Here is a 16,083-nt window from a genome sequence, read left to right as displayed (position 1 = left end):
ATGGATTTAGGCATCATCCAACCATAGATTGTTCATACTGGATAGCACCTATCGTAATCGGCAAGAAAAATCTATCTGATGACATTAGGCTCTGTGTGGATTTGCGTGATCTTAATGCTAGCATTTGGGTGGAGAGGCGTCAGTTACCACGCATCCAGGAGAGGCTAAGCATGATGGGTGAGGCTACATGTTTTAGTGTTTTAGACCTATCCATGGCTTACCACCAAGTGGAATTACACCCAGAATCTGGGTATTTGACAGCCTTCACTGCACGCATGGGCACGTTCATGTTTCGCCGCATGCCATTCCGACTCAACTCAGCTGCTGTGGTTTTTCAAAAGATTATGCAGCAAGTGCTTGTAGGGGTACAGAATACACTGTGTTATCAAGACTATTTCCTAATCTATGGTGCCAATACTGAGGAACACGACACAATTCTAAAAGAAGTACTGTCTAGGTTCAAAAATGCTGGATTAACCCTTAAAAGAGAGAAATGCCAATTAGGTGTTAATTCAGTAGAATATTAAGGTCACAATATTTCGAAAGATGGTTTTAAACCAAAGTTTTGCCTTTTAGAAGCAATTAAGGATGCACCTGCCCCAGGAAATAAGGAAGAGCTAAAGTCTTTCCTGGGACTAGCCGAGTACATGGCAAAAAATATAAAAAAACTTTGCGGACATAACTGCGAATCTCAGAGATTTGATAAAGAACCATGCACACTACCAACGGTCAGAGGATCAACATAATCCTGTTATGAAAATATAAGACGCTATCCTTGCTGCCCCTTATTTGTGCAACTTTGAACCCAGCCGTAAGACATTTCTAACTACAGATGCAAGTGAAAAAGGCCTGGGGGCCACTCTATCCCAAATCATAGAAGGTAAAGAGAAAATAGCGGCTTTTGCGTTGCGCACCCTCACCAAATCTGAAAAAAAACTATTCTGTGGTGGAAAGAGAAGCCCTCGCCTGTTATTGGGCTGTCAAACATTTCAGATTCTTCCTATGGGCCATACAATTATGCATACGCACAGACCATAAACCTCTGATATTCATGTTCAATCCTAAATGCACATCTTGCAGTAAGCCTCGGATTGTCAGGTGGATGCTAGGGCTAGAAAGCTTTTTGTTTCAGAATGAAATATGTACCAGGCAACTTGAATCAGCAGCTGATTTCCCATCCAGAGCATCATTGAATAAGGAAGAACAATTTGAGACCACAGAATACCCCATTCTACAAATCAATCACACTACCATCTCGCCTCAGTAGTGGAATGAATGCATGACGAAAGACGAAACCATACAGCAACTCTGACAATTTACTATACGTGGGTGGCCTAATTCTAAAGATTCTGTTTCAGATAACAAAGAAATTTGGGGAGATTCACCACAAACTTAGCATAAGCCAACACCTTTCAATAAGAAATGATAAAATCATTCCACCCGATCTGTTACGCAATAAAATTGTAGACCTGGTTCATGAGGGTAACCTGGGCAGAAGTTTAACTAAAGCTTGACTCAGGGAATGCTACTGGTTCCCAACTATGGACTCCTTCGTAGAATACAGAGTTAAAGATTGCAGCATCTGCTCAAACAGCGATCAATCCAAATCTACTTGCATGGTTCCCCATCACTGGTGTCTGTTCCATCTAAACCATGGGAGAGACTTGCATTAGATATCATCGGCCCTATAAACCAGAGAAATGTACCGAAGCGATTTGCATTTGTTTTAATAGACTACAATTCCCACTGGACACCTTTGCTACTGCAGGAATTCTGTCATCTATTATCACTGACAACGGAATACAATTCTCATGTGTGACCACATCAGAGTTCCTAAGAAACTTAGACATTACCCACCTCAAAACCTCTCTTTTTTGTCCCAGAGCCTATGGGCGTGTTGAAAGAATATATAGGTTGATTAAGGGGTGCATTCAGTTAGCATGCACCAATATGATTCCAGTGGAACAAGCCATTCAAGAAATGCTGTGGGCTTACCACACCACTCCTAACCAGACCACTGGGGTGTCACTGTTCTCAGCTCTTAAAGGGAGGAAACCATGCACCAAATTTTTCCCTACTTTGTTGGGAGGGGGGTTGGGGTACAGGTCAAAACTGAAGTTGTTAGGTCTACAACCGCTGCACACCAAGCCAAATACAAGTCATATTATGATACCAAACATGGCACCAAGATTCCTCAATGGGTTGTTGGTGACTGGGTATGTGTCAAGAGTCCCAGAGGGCGGGGAGTGTGCTTCCAAATTTTTCAAACCTATGCAGATTGCCACAACGAAACAATATGTAGCGGTTATGGACAATGGCCAAACAAGGAGCATGGAAAGATTAGTCAAAGCTCCTCCAACCAATGGCACTCATGCCCAGGGAACCTCGATCTACTCAGATCTTCACCAGAGCCCTTCCCCCTTTTGGCCCGGATAACCAAAGAGTCCGCAGAGCCCCTGCTTGCTATCAAGACTTCAATATGAACTGATGAACCTATTGGTGTATTTAGTACATGGAAGTTCTATATGGTACAGCGTTCACGGCCCCCTTATCTTCCGATTATTCTTTTTCATTATAATCTCGGGGGAGGGTAGATGTGTTACATCTTAGTTTATTGTTTGCCTTCTCCCTGTGTTCCGTCAGCCCATCTGCTTGGACTTGGTTTTGTCCTCTCCTCTTTCCCCCTACACTTGCTTTGGTTCTTCCCTCTTCCTGGAGCAGACATTAGAATGCTGTGGTTGTGTGCATTCCACTTCTTCTTTGGCAGAGAGTGGAAGCTGGAAATAAAGCTCCTGAACTGAACCTGTGTCTGAGGGAGTTATTTAAAAAACAGAAATTGATGGTTGTGTGTAGCACACATACACATCAGAAGCTCTACACACTCACAATGTTGAAGTGGTGCAACATTGTGAGTGTGTAGAGCTTCTGATGTGTATGTGTGCTACACACAACCATCAATTTCTGTTTGAAAACTGGCACAGTGGGTTGATCTCAAAACCCCTGAGTCAATGTGAGCAATGAGTACATTTAGTGAAGACATTAAGTAGAAACATTATGAAAGTGCCTGGACAACTTAGGTTACTGCACCTAATAATGCAATCAGGACTATTTAGACATTTTGTGTGGCAGCTCAGCCATCCTAATATATTTTATAGTGAAGTATATTAGGCTATTTGTGCTCTAGAATATGATAAGCATATCATTTTAAAGTCAATATATAGATATTGAAACCATCCATTTAGATAACATGCACATTATGTCTTGAACATGACCCACTAAATGATGCTACTAGTGCAATGCACGGTCTTGTTATTACAGGGAATGCTCTTTCAATAACATTAAGGCCATTGCCCCAAGAAAGGCGATTCTTTTGCAATATAAAGAAAATACTTCAAGGCAGTTTATCGGTGTAATCAGATACAGAATGAATATAAAGACTGCAGCACCGTAGGACCATCAAGGGAAAGCTACAGGAAAATTGTAATTTCTAAAAGAGACAGGTCTAAGTTAACACATTTCCATACAAACTCCCAGAATTTTTGTACGAGCAATGCAATGTTTGGTACTAGTTAGCAACTGATAACTGTGTGTGTGTGAGTGTGGGTGTGGGTGTATGCTTGCGTGTCTGGGTATGCACTTGCGTGTGTGAGTGTTTGACTGTGTGTGAGTATCTGTGACTGTGTAGTGTGTAGTGTGTGTGTGTGTGTGTGTGAGTGAGAGACTTAACTACAAGTTGAATTCAATGTTAGGGATTTGATCCTTACATGCCCCTACGAAACATATAAATGCAAGGAATACAGCTGTGTGTTTGTGTCCTGCTATTGCCCTCTCCCAAAAAATAAATGAGCAGTTAAACAGGAGACTATTGCTTTCTACATGCACTTCCTCTTCCTGCCAGGTGAAATCTATTTAGACACAGTGTGGGTTGCACCACAGTTTATTTGGACCCGCTTTCAAGACCGGCAGATCTCAGTGCATGATAATATCTCTCTTTTTGTGCCCCTGTCCTGTTGCATGTCTGTGGAAGGCCCGGAGCAGGCACTCAAAATAGACGCAGCAAGAATAGGGCAGTGCCGGACTGAGAACCCAAAGGAGCCTTGGCAATTTTGTCAGGCCAGCCCCCAGGGGTGCGCAAGTGTGCATTGCTGCTTTTGTAACTGGGGGCCGATATTGCAGCACCGCTGCAAAACCAGTCCGTAGTAACAAAACCAGACCCCACAGCTGAATAACTGGCCCCCACCCTTCCAGCCTCTCGGGGAACCACCCGATGCCTACTCCGGCCACTCCGGCTCTGATCTCAGGAAAAAGACACTGTTGCATCAGATTCTGCCGATCCCAGGTGAAACCTGACAGACACTCCCACCGATGACCTCCAGAAGAAGACCCACAGGCACAAGTGTGGTACCAAGGCATCATAGATAACTTACTGGAGACCATCCCGCAACTAGTCTTGGCCAAATAATCCTATTTCCAAGCCCACAGGATTCAGCAGTTTTCTTCTTGACCCCAGCCTTAAGGTAGTGTCCTTTTCCAACACTATGTGAATGGTCTCACAAAACCTTACATTTCTGGGACAATGAGTGTTTAATTGAGGTCATGGTCGGATGCTTGCTCAATATTACAGTTTCCAGTTTCCGTAGGTCAAACCAATGAGCCCTAGTTCCTGTGATGCCCCTGATATATTTAAGGTATGTAATACTATCTGTGAGTATGTCTGTATTTATGTTGTGGCATCTCTAAAGCACAGACCTGCTGGCCAGCAACAGAGTACTCTACAGCAGGCTGGTCCAAGTAGGGATACTTAGGGGGTCGAAACATCTCAACAGCATCCTGTGTTTCTACAGTACAGGTCACTGAGGTTGTGTACCCGCAGGGAACCTGTTGAGTAAGGAAGGTCTCTCAGGATCCATTCTCCCTGCACAGGGTTGAGACCAGTTAAATCCCTAGCAAGCCTTCAAATGATCTATGGGATTCCTATGTGCCTAGCTAGCTGGACAATGAGACTCGTTCATCTAACTGAATAGAACTGTAGTACAGGACTGGATTTGAATGAATTGCTATGAGAGACCAAATATGCTCTTTTTCGGTCATTCTTACCAGACAGTGTAGCTATCCGGTTTGCTTACGACTTCTTGTGGGCATTCTGAAAGCTTCCCTGGGAATGCTTTCCATCCATTGCTTACTATTAGCTTTGTGGTTTGTAGCTCACAGTAGCTTGCTTTCTATTTGCTGGATTTATTTGTTTTAGGCTGTCCAGCTTGACTTTGTCCTCCCCGTGAGCATTCCTTGTTTACAGTATCCTTCAGAGCACTAGCTATATAAACAGGCCTTTTAATCTTGTTCTTATCTTGTCTTATTTACTATGCATTCAAAGACAGAGGTCAAATGCCAGGTTTTGTATTCTGAGGGAACCTATTGCCTGATTAAAAAAGAGCCTCTGCACTCACGGGGGGGCCTCACATGTGGCGGGACCCCCGCAATGAGAAACTGCAGTTCAGAGGACCCGGCACGAGTGAGGACCCCCTGCCACTACTGCGGGCCTCCACCATCAGCACAGACGTCCTTTGTGAATCGAGCCCTTGGTGTTTACTTTTCTTTTGCTGACTTCAAAATGAGAGAATGTATGTGACAGTCCATCCTGCTGAGTACCCTTGTGAGAGGACAGGCTGTAGGATGTTATCTTTTTTCTACTAAATAACAAACATGAACTGTGCTGGTATTTCAGAATACATCAGAATGGGAAAAGTAGAAATGAAGCTCTTTTTTTGTAATTCTGAAGTGTGGTGGAAACAAATATTTTAGTACGATCAAAACACGTCAATACATAGGTAATGACATTTCCACACATTATCATTTGTGCACAGTGAAACTGTATGTCTTGTCATGTAGTCCCTATATTGCCCAAACAGGATCTGTGCGTTTGGATAACATAAACTATAGGATTGGTGGCAGATTAACTCTGAGCACCCCCTCCGAGTATGTTAGCCTTTTTGCATTAGCTAGCTCACAGTACCACTTGAATCTCCTCTTATCGGGGAGACAATAGTTTCTGGCAACCTTAGAACATGACAACCCTGATCCCCCAGGATCGTGGAAACGATGTACTACCTTTCGCTCAGTCACTCGTGCTCACTTACTTTGGTCTCAGAGAGTTTACACACAAGAAACAGTCAGGCGTGTTACAATAAGAATTTATTGCACAGTTGTTCTTCTAGTGTAAAATAGATGTGCTGCAACAACTGTTAGACATTAGCAGATTTATATGATCAGCAGTACAGTGAATATAAAATGATAGTACTGGTCTACCATTTTGCAATAGTCATGAACACATACATGGATATAAAATGCATGATAAAAGAATGCGTGCGTATTCCTACGATGCCGATCTAGATGTACCTAAGTGTACCTAACATGTAAGTAGGTGTGAAGCCAAGAATCCCTCTAGGTTTAGTCTAACCCCACCCTGGTCTCGAGTTGGACACCCCGCAAGGGATGTGTTAGACCACTGTCCGCTGGAGTGTCTGCATGCAGAAACCTCAGCATCTCTGGTCAGTGTGTCGGTCTGGAAGTCTTGGTTCCCTCTTGCTAACTCTAGCAAGAAGTCTTGTATTTATACAGAAAGTATTTAGGGTTCTTTTGTCCCTTGTTTCTCGTATTAGCCATTGTTGGATTTCAGGATGACGTATAGGATGAACCTTGTACGTAGAGATTATGCAGGTGGTTTTAGCTCCTGCCTGGTTTCCAAGACCCTTATGAATATTCATTCATACTGTGGGCGTCTATTGATGAAGTTATAGAACACTATTGTTCAGGGAAAACCCTCCTTCTCTGCCCAAGACAAGATCTAGGTAAAGGTTCAATCATAAAAGGCTTGTTACTGTGTAGTGTAGGGGAGGTAATGTAGGTGAAGGGGTATGTTATTACCCGAGCCTATATTAGGGTACCTATATGAAACATAACAGTCTGTGCATAATATGTAGTAGTTATTTCAATGGAAATGAGTTGCCTCTTAGGGCAGTTCGTTTTCACACCATGCATGGTCCACACTACAGCACTCCAATTTATACCACTCTACAATACTCTACACCATTTCACTCCTTCACTCTATGACACTCTATGACACTCTATGTCATGCCAATACATGCCATGCCTCTCCTCTCCATTGTAAGACACTCTATGACACGTCTTTCCACTCCAGTCTTCACCCCTTCACTCTACGGCCCTCTGCTAAACACCACTTACCCCACTCCACTCCAATCTAGTCCAATCCATTCTACCCAACTTCACTCCAATCTACCACAACCCAATCTAACCCACTCCATTCTACCCCACTCCACTCCAATTGACACCACGCCACTTTACACCATCCCATCCCAATCTACCACCACCCTACCCTCTTCCAATATGCCCCAATCTCCCCCACTCAAGTTCAGTCTACCTAATTCTACCCAATCTACCCCACTCCAGTCTATCCCATTCCACTCTATCTCAATCTACCCCACTCTATTCCAATATACCCTATTCTGATAACCCAATCTCTTCTACTCCAATGTACCCCACCCTTATCTTCCCTTCACACCAGTCTACCCCACTCCACTACAGTCTCCACTCCAATCTATCCAACTCCACTCAACTCCAATCTACTGCACTCCAATCTACAACAATCTACCCCACTCCACTCTATTCTACCCCAATCCACCCAATCTATACACTCTACTCCATTCCAATCTAGCTCACTCCAGTCTCCACTCTACTCAATTCAACTCCACTCCAATCTACCCCACACTACTCTACCCCTATGTATCCCTCTCCACTCTACCCTACTCCAATCCACCCAATCTATCCCACTCTATTCCACTTAAATCTAGCCCAATTCACTCAATTCTACCCCAATCTATCATGCTCCATGTTGGACCTGGCCTTGTGGCGTGGTCCCCCCCCCCGTTCCTCAGCACCCCTTTAGCGTAGCCTGCACCCAGAGTTCCCTGGTCGTCCTGCTCCCTGTACACCCAGACCCCGTAACCGATGACCAGCCCCGCTTATCCCGTCCCACTCCCGGCTCCGAGCGCCTAGAACCTGCATGCCCCACAAGGCCCGGCAGCCATTTTCCCTTCCCAAGATCCCTGACTCCCTGGGCCTAGCGTGACCCCGGCCCCAGCGAAACTTAGACGCCAAGGCGTGCCAGTCCCGGATGGGGGGGTAAAGGGCTCCCCGAGTGAGATAAGCCCGGGAGTTTCGATGGCACCTGGCCTCCCCTGAAAGACTGGTTTCTATCACACCTTTGGCCCTCCCCGGTGGGCCAGTTTCGATTGCACCTCTGGCCTCCCCGAGTGCTGGCTCCAGACCTGCTGGGCGTCTGGGAATTCCCGGGCGCATCCTCAAAGGATCAAAGAGCTAACTGCCGGACCTCGCCAACGACCAGCCCCCTAGGCCTGAGACCTCCACCTGCGAGGGTCCGGACATCAAAGCGCGACTGGACTATATCAAGGCCCGCACCACAACTAGCGGGCAGTTGTATCCTGGACAAGAAAGCCCTGCTGATCTGATCGCGGCTGACCTGAAGGAGAACTGAACCTATAAATCGCTGAGCCCTGCTGACCTCGTCGCGGCTCGAGGAATACTCTGGTCCGGCCGGACCATCGTCGCTATCATCACGACCGAAGCCGACTCGACGTGAGTGAAGCAGCTAGTACAACCATCACCTTCCGTATCCCCCGGCTCGAGGATTGAGAGCTGTGCGCAGGGTACGCTTCGTACTGGCCGAAAGGCTAAGACTGTCCCGCTTCCCTCTTCCCGAACCCTCAAAGACTTTACGATCCCTCGATCGCTTGTAAATAAGAGGGCTGATTCTTCTTACTGTTCGATAAAGAAGTTATTACTAAATACCTACAGTGTGGTGTCCGTTCGTAAGTGTGGTGTGAGCTCAGGGTATACGATCCTAGACTCGAAGTCCTCCCCGGTGGGGACCTCACGATAAGACTCGGCAGTTATCGTGGGAGAGGTGGGTCCTGGGGTGGTCGGGTGAGCACAACCTGGCCCTCTGAGATCGCCCCTTCCAACACTCCACTCTATCCCAATCTACCCCACTCCACTTCACTCCATTCTACCAGACTCCAATCTAACTCATTCCACCCCAATCTACCCTATTCCAATCTATCCTACTCCAGTCAAGCCCAATCTACTCCTCTTCTACTCCACTACACTCTACCCAACTCTACCCCAGTCTACCCCACTCTACTCCACTCCACCCCACTCCAATCTACCCCAAGCCACTCTATCCCACTCCACTCTAATCTACCCTACTCCACTTCAATCCAGTCTACCCTATTTTAAACTACACCACTCCAATCTATCCCATTCCCATCTCCCTGTTTCTGCCAGCTCCCTTTCATGCTTGTGTCTCTTTATCATTTTGTCTGTATGCCTCATCTATCTGCACATCACCCCTCTCTCGTGTCTTTTTCTCTTCTATCTCCCCTCACACCTCTCTCAGGTTGCTCTTTCTCGCCGTGTCTGTCTCTATCCCCTCTCTCACGTTTATACCCTCTTACCTTTCAGCTGTTCCACTTATACTCAATTATATATTTAGTGTTACTGCATCACCCTCACCTTTCTCCCTCTCTCTCAGCTGTCTCTTTTTTCACCTATTGCTGTCTGTTTATCGCCACTCTCTTTGTCAGTGGTCTTTCTCATTCTTATCTGACTGTCTCGTTCTCACCTATGTCACCTTCATGCTCAGCTTTATCTCTGTGGAACCCCTCTCACATGTCCATGACTTATTCTCTCCTCTCTCTCATATGCCTTTTCCATTATTCCATCAGTTCTCTTCCTAGCCGTGCTATCACTTTATCATATACTAGCAGCCTGTCCTGATGTTGTCCGGGTATGAATAGCTGCCGGCCAGTAGTATATTGTTTTGTAGGATTTCGTTTTGATAGCATTTCTTATCTGTGACAGGCCTGTGAAACGCTCCGATTCACATTGCACTGCTGATGCACATAAGAGTGCGCTTTCAGTAGTGTGTGAACTCGAGTTTCCCTACTTTATTTTTCGTTGCAATATTATATAGCGCGAACTCGACAACATGGCAGGAGCACAATTTACATTACAGAAAAACACATTCATTTGTGGTAGGCACAGGGAGACAAAGCAAGTTGCCTGGAATTACAGGATGTTGAGCTGATGCCGAGATTCGAACGTAGCTCCCCGCTCTAAAGTTCGCAATTCTAGAACTTGTGGCGGGAGGTGTGTCTAAAAGTGTATGTCCGTGCTGGCCATCAATGAGAGAGACCTGTGCATTTTTCAAATAGGTGGTGAAAAAATACGAGTATGTTGCTGGAGATGTGGGCCGCCGTGCCACCAAGGTACTTACCGGGGGAGGGTAAACACCCATTATTTCGCAACTTTCTTTCCAAATACTTTCATTATGAAAGTAACATGACTCCGCAATGCCATTATAACGCATGGAATTAAATTTTATATGCTTTTACCACGCATACATTTACAACGAAATTCGTTGTAAATGCATGAATGGTAAAAGCATGTTTGGATAAGGTAAGTATGGGTATAGGGGTATATGTTTTGGGGTACTGAGGTATATGTTTTGGGGTGTTTGGGTGTTTTAAGGGTTCAGATATAGTTTTGGGGTATGGGGTACAGGGGTAGTTTTAGGGTTTAGGGATAGGTATGGGTTTTGGGGTACAGGGATATTTTTAGGGTTCAGGGCTAGGTTTAGGTTTTGGGGTATAGGGGTATGTTTAGGGTTCAGGGCTAGGTTTGGGTTTTTGGGTACAGGGCTATTTTTAGGGTTCATGGCTAGGTTTGGGTTTTGGGGTACAGGGGTAATTTAGGGTTCAGAGGTAGGTTTGGGTTTTGCGGTACAGGGTAATTTTTATGGTTCAGGGCTAGGTTTGGGTTTGGGGGTACAGGGGTATTTTTAGGGTTATGGGGTAGGTTTGGGTTTTGAGGTACAGGGGTATTTATAGGGTTAAGATGGGTTAGTGTTTAAGGGTGTTGGGGATTTTAAGGAGTAAGGGTGGGTTATGATTATGGGGTGCAGGGGTATTTAAAGGGAGCAGGGTGGACACCCGGAGATGGAATGTACAGAACCTGGGAAGAAAAAACAATGAAATATTGGGCACAACGCTCGCTTTTTTTTCCGTAATCCCGCGCCCCGCACACGCCCATGCCCCCAGCACACGCCCACAGCACACGATATGAGACATGGCATGAAGGGCGGAACGTACCACACGCCCCCAGCGTTTGTCACGCCCCCAGCACACGCCCACAGGACAATGCAGACACGCTAACAAGGGACTACTTTGCTGGAACGGTTCTTTTACCTTTTAAATGTATATGATGGGCGTCTGCATAGCCTATGTCCTTCTGCTGCAACTGCCCTTTCCAACGCTGTATTGGGTGTTGTGATTGGTGCTGTGGTTCCTGAGATTACCCGCCTCAAAGGTTTGGGCTCTCTCTTTATTATATTAGTATAGATCTCATCCCTCTCTCAGTTGTATCTTCTTCATCTGTCTCAATCTCTCTTTCACACATGGCCCCACTATCTCTCTCCTCTCATTATAACCCCCCTGTTTTTAGGTTTCGTAACCTGGCGAGGGGCGAAGCCCCTCCCAGGTGGAAATCTGTTGTTTTTAATAGTGAGGTTAGGACAGCCTCTGTTTCCAATTGGCTAGCTCCATAAATGGAGGCTAGCCATTGGGAGGCAGAGGCTGTCAATCGCGTTTTCTCTCGAAAACGCGATTCGGGGGCGTTTCTGGTGCTTTTTTTAAGCCCCGCCCCTTTGTCCCGGGCCGCGCTGCCATTGGCTGCCGGCCCGGGACACCCCCGTGACGTCATTCCCGGGCCGCGCTGTGATAGGCTGCCGGCCCGGGACACCCCCGTGACGTCAGCCAATCACAGCGCGGCCCGGGACCTGACTTGTTTTGATGTGTATGCAAATCAACGAAGCCATTATTACCACCATTTATAAATTTTTCAAAGTTTAAAGCAGACATCCATTAATGAACTCAATCCGGCCAGCCCTCTTTCGAAGACAGAATGAGCCCCGCGTGGTTTCTGCTGCTGCAGTGGGTGAGTGCCGACGTCGACTGTTGGGGGAACAGAAACGCGGTTGTAGGTCGGGCTCAGTAAGATGTAGCACCCTGGCATGTGCTGACGAGCACTGACGAGCAGTCGAAAATTATTCGTTTATATCTCACAGGCAGTGCGTTGTAGGGAAATGTTGGATGTGTGCCGAAGTGCTGCATTGCTGTCTTCTGACTAAAAAAAACGATTGCAATACAACAATGTCTCTCCTTGCGCTGGGAATGCCAGCTCAGATGTGCTAGGTCTGTTGAATGTTGTTTATCGGCATATCCAGCTTTACAACATAATCTGGGCTGGGATTGGGGGGTGGGGTATCAGCAAATAATGTTAGTTCCGTCCTCGTGCCCCCGGATCGGAGGGTGACCTCTGCAACGGCCGGCACTTAGAGGTAATGCCGCAATTCGCAGCTCATGACCATAAAAGCGCACTTCCACCCTAGTCTGTTGCACATTAATATGACACTGATTCATGGCCAGAAAGCATCGGACACAAAAATAAACACTTTTCCCCCTTCATTATGATGGCGGGGGAGAATGAATTATGGCTCGTGAAAAACGAGGCTGAGAAGCGCTCGGCGCCTTTGAGTTACGGCCTGTAATAGCCGAGCAGCTTCCCTGCGTTTCCTTGCGCTCTTTATTTCATTTTACAAATACAGCACAGTGATTGCCAGGAAGAACTTTAGTTGCAGTACTTCTCACTTTTTCATCTCACCCCCACCCGAGTGGGTGAATGAAGATGCTACCGATCCAAGGTAAAAACTGCGGTGGCTCTCGGGTGGGGTGGGGGGGGGGGGGTTCGTTGAGATTGGGGTCGCCATAACTGGTGGTCTCATTACTCATGGCTCAATTCACACAAAATTACAGAGGGGAAAAAAATACTTTTCGTCCTGTGGGTTCACACCTCTCTGGCTTGTTCCAGCGAGCCTGTATACGTCTCAGATTCACATGTGGAACAAGTTCTGCATAACAAATATAAAATACAAAACTTACACGTGCATATTATTTCTGTTTCTTAATGAAGAAAATATTTCTCTTAGAAATCCCCTTACCGACCACCTCCATCAATTTTCGGGGTAGTGGCACCTCACTATTTCCACTCTAAATTACATTTTACTGACAGGATTACATTCGGGAGAGATTTCTAGGTTGGATTTACCTGTTACCTCTATCTCAGTGGCACTCTCTTGGTCTCTCTTCTTTTTCTGTACCTCTGTTGCTGCACTTTCTTTGTCTCTCTCAGTTCTTCCCACTCTCTTTCACCTCACGGATGTATGGTGCTCTATCTCAGTGGTGCTTTCTTTTTCTCCTCCATTCTACTTTCTCTGTGTGTCTTTCTTTATCCCCCTTGCTTCTTCTTTACCTCTTGACTAAAGGCGAAACCGTTGCATTGTAAATGCTTGTTTTCACTTGTTTTCCTCTCTCTATCAGGTGTCTCTTTCTTGCCTGTCTGTCTTTTTTATCTTTATTTATAAATATCTAAATACATAGTTGTGGTATTCTGCTTGTCAGGTTACCCAATTATATCATCCGGGTTATGAGGGTTCCCTGGAAGGTGGTTGAGCCAGACAGGGCAGGTCTTAGCATCTAATGACATCTGATCCAAGCAGGGTCATTTATGTATCCATATAATTTACAATGAACCCACTCCTAATCTACTGGCTTTGTTTGCGTATTTCTACACGCCAACCTGCATCACAATACTGGCGACGAGAATATAGAACACATGGGCCTCATTTATGAAAAGTGACACATCGCTGCGTGAGAACAGCGATGCGTCACTTTTCACTGCGCCCTTCTTGCGGGACCAATGATGCGTCATATTTATAATATGACGCATCATGTCGCAAGGAGTTACAGATACGTCAGTATTTCTGACGTATCTGTAAGCGCGAAAGTGACGCATTGCTGGAGTGTGTCACAAAAGTGATGCAACTCCAGCAATGCGTCCTTTCACATGGGGCAAGCCCCATGTGAATGGGCCTGCGTCAGTCTTACGCCTGCTGTGAGGCAGACGCAAGATTTTGACGCAACGGCGTCCTAGAAGTGACGCAGTGAAATCTCATAGATTTCACAGCGTCACTTCTATGACCCTTTCTTGCGCCAGAACGCCCCCCCTGCATACATTATACCTGACGCAGGTATAATGTAGCGCAGGGGTTTACAAAGTGACGCATCTGCTTAGATGCGTCACTTTGTAAATAGTGCTTAACAGGAGGCATGTTTTACGTCGCCGATGCGTCACAAAAAGTGACGCATCGGAAGCGCAAAACTGACGCAAGGCCTCATAAATGAGGCCCCATGTGTGGAAGGTCCAGTAACATATAAGGAAAAGAAAATGCTGCTAAGAAGAAAGCATAGGGGGGTCAGCACTGCCTTGGACGAACTGTTGACCACACCAGTTCCATTGACAACTGGCAGGTCTGAGCGGGAGTCAACTGCAGTTTTCCACATTGGTGCATGTCCTAACCCCCCATTTTCCCACGGACTTACTGGTGTACTTGTAGCTGCAAATGTCGGGAAGTGAACCTGCGTCTGTCTGCGCCATGACGTTGTTTCTCGGAAGCATTCAAATGCATTCCACCAGCCGCCTAAGCCTAGAAGATATTTCATTTCATGACAGGCAAAGATGATAAAAAATACTCATTATCGTGGAGAGATAATTATTCTTCAAGAACATTTTATGTGGAGGCGCATGCCTGTCGATTTACTGCTTGATTTGGATATTGACTTCACCATATGTGCATCTGAGGGCACAACTTTCAGAATTCTACAGTGCTAAAGAAATTGTAATGAAATGTTGCTCTGAATGTGACAAAACAATTTTTACTGGCTTCCCTATTTGACAAGATGAATGAGAGCCACACTTATTTCGGTTTGTGACTCACTAACCATAGGGAAAATATGCAGTTCCTATTTTTGGGAGGGTGACACTCGTAATTGCAGAAAAAAAAGTGATCATGTTTTCTTTTAACTTTAATAGCTTATGGGGTCGGTGCTGTATATTTTTGTCACTCTTAATGGTTAATTTTTTTTACAAGATAAAGTATGTTTAACAGGTGATGTCAGATTCTGCTGACATTTTATTACTTTTGCATTTTCAAGTTCTGCAGTTTTTACAGAGATCTGTATACATTAATTTTGGACCTATGGTCAATGGCACCATATGTGTTGAAACTGTTGTTAGTGACAAAAACGACTCATTGTTATTTAAGCAGGAAATGAACGAGCTGCACTGCTTGGGTGTCTTAAAAGTCAAGGGGGATGAGTGTGTTGAAGGACATCCTTTGTGATAGAAAAAGATTCCCTTACAGGGAATGCGTGTGTGGGGTGAACGATTCCCATTGCTAAAACAAAAAATTCCCTCATAAGGGGATGAGTGTGTGGGATGAAAGATCCCCATTGCTATGGCACAAGATGCCCTCATAGTGAAAGAGTGTGCGGGGAGACACAGGATGCCCTCATGGGGGTGAGTGTGTGGGTTTGAAATATTCCCATTGCTACGACACAAGATGCCCTCATAAGGGATGAGTGTGTGTGCGGTGAAAGATTCCCATTGCTAAGACACAAAATGTACTTATAGGGGATGAGTGTGTATGGTGAAAGATTCCCACTGCAAAAACACACAATGCCCTCATAGGGGATGAGTGTGTGGGTTTGAAAGATTCCTATTGCTAAAACACAAGATGCCCTCATAGGGGATAAGACAGATTTAAGACAGACTTAAGTTAGGATTTTGTCTTAAGTCTGTCTTAAGTTTGTCTTTAGATTGTCTTAAATCAAACTTGAGACAAAATCCTAACTTTACTACTACTAAATTCCTTCTGTGAATATTAAAAGTAGTAAGTTTAGGATTTTGTCTTAAGTTAGTTCTGTGAATCAGACACTGACTCTGCAATGGCAGGTCTGAGTTACCTTTTAAGGCTACTCACGTGGGTGGCACAATCAGTGCTGCAGGCCCACTAGTAGGATTTGATTAACT

The 16,083-nt window shown here is 45.5% G+C and overlaps 1 pseudogene; it reads right to left on the bottom strand.

Moving 5' to 3' along the window:
* Nucleotides 1-473: 473 nt before the first annotated feature.
* The window catches only part of LOC144774047 (DBIRD complex subunit ZNF326-like), a 101,047-nt pseudogene continuing 85,437 nt past the window's right edge, over nt 474-16,083 (bottom strand).

The sequence above is a fragment of the Lissotriton helveticus genome, chromosome 8 (genome assembly GCF_964261635.1).
Source record: "Lissotriton helveticus chromosome 8, aLisHel1.1, whole genome shotgun sequence".
Lineage (NCBI taxonomy): Eukaryota > Metazoa > Chordata > Amphibia > Caudata > Salamandridae > Lissotriton > Lissotriton helveticus.
The sequence above is the reverse complement of the archived record's forward strand: the minus strand, read 5'-3'. Positions and strand labels throughout refer to the sequence as shown.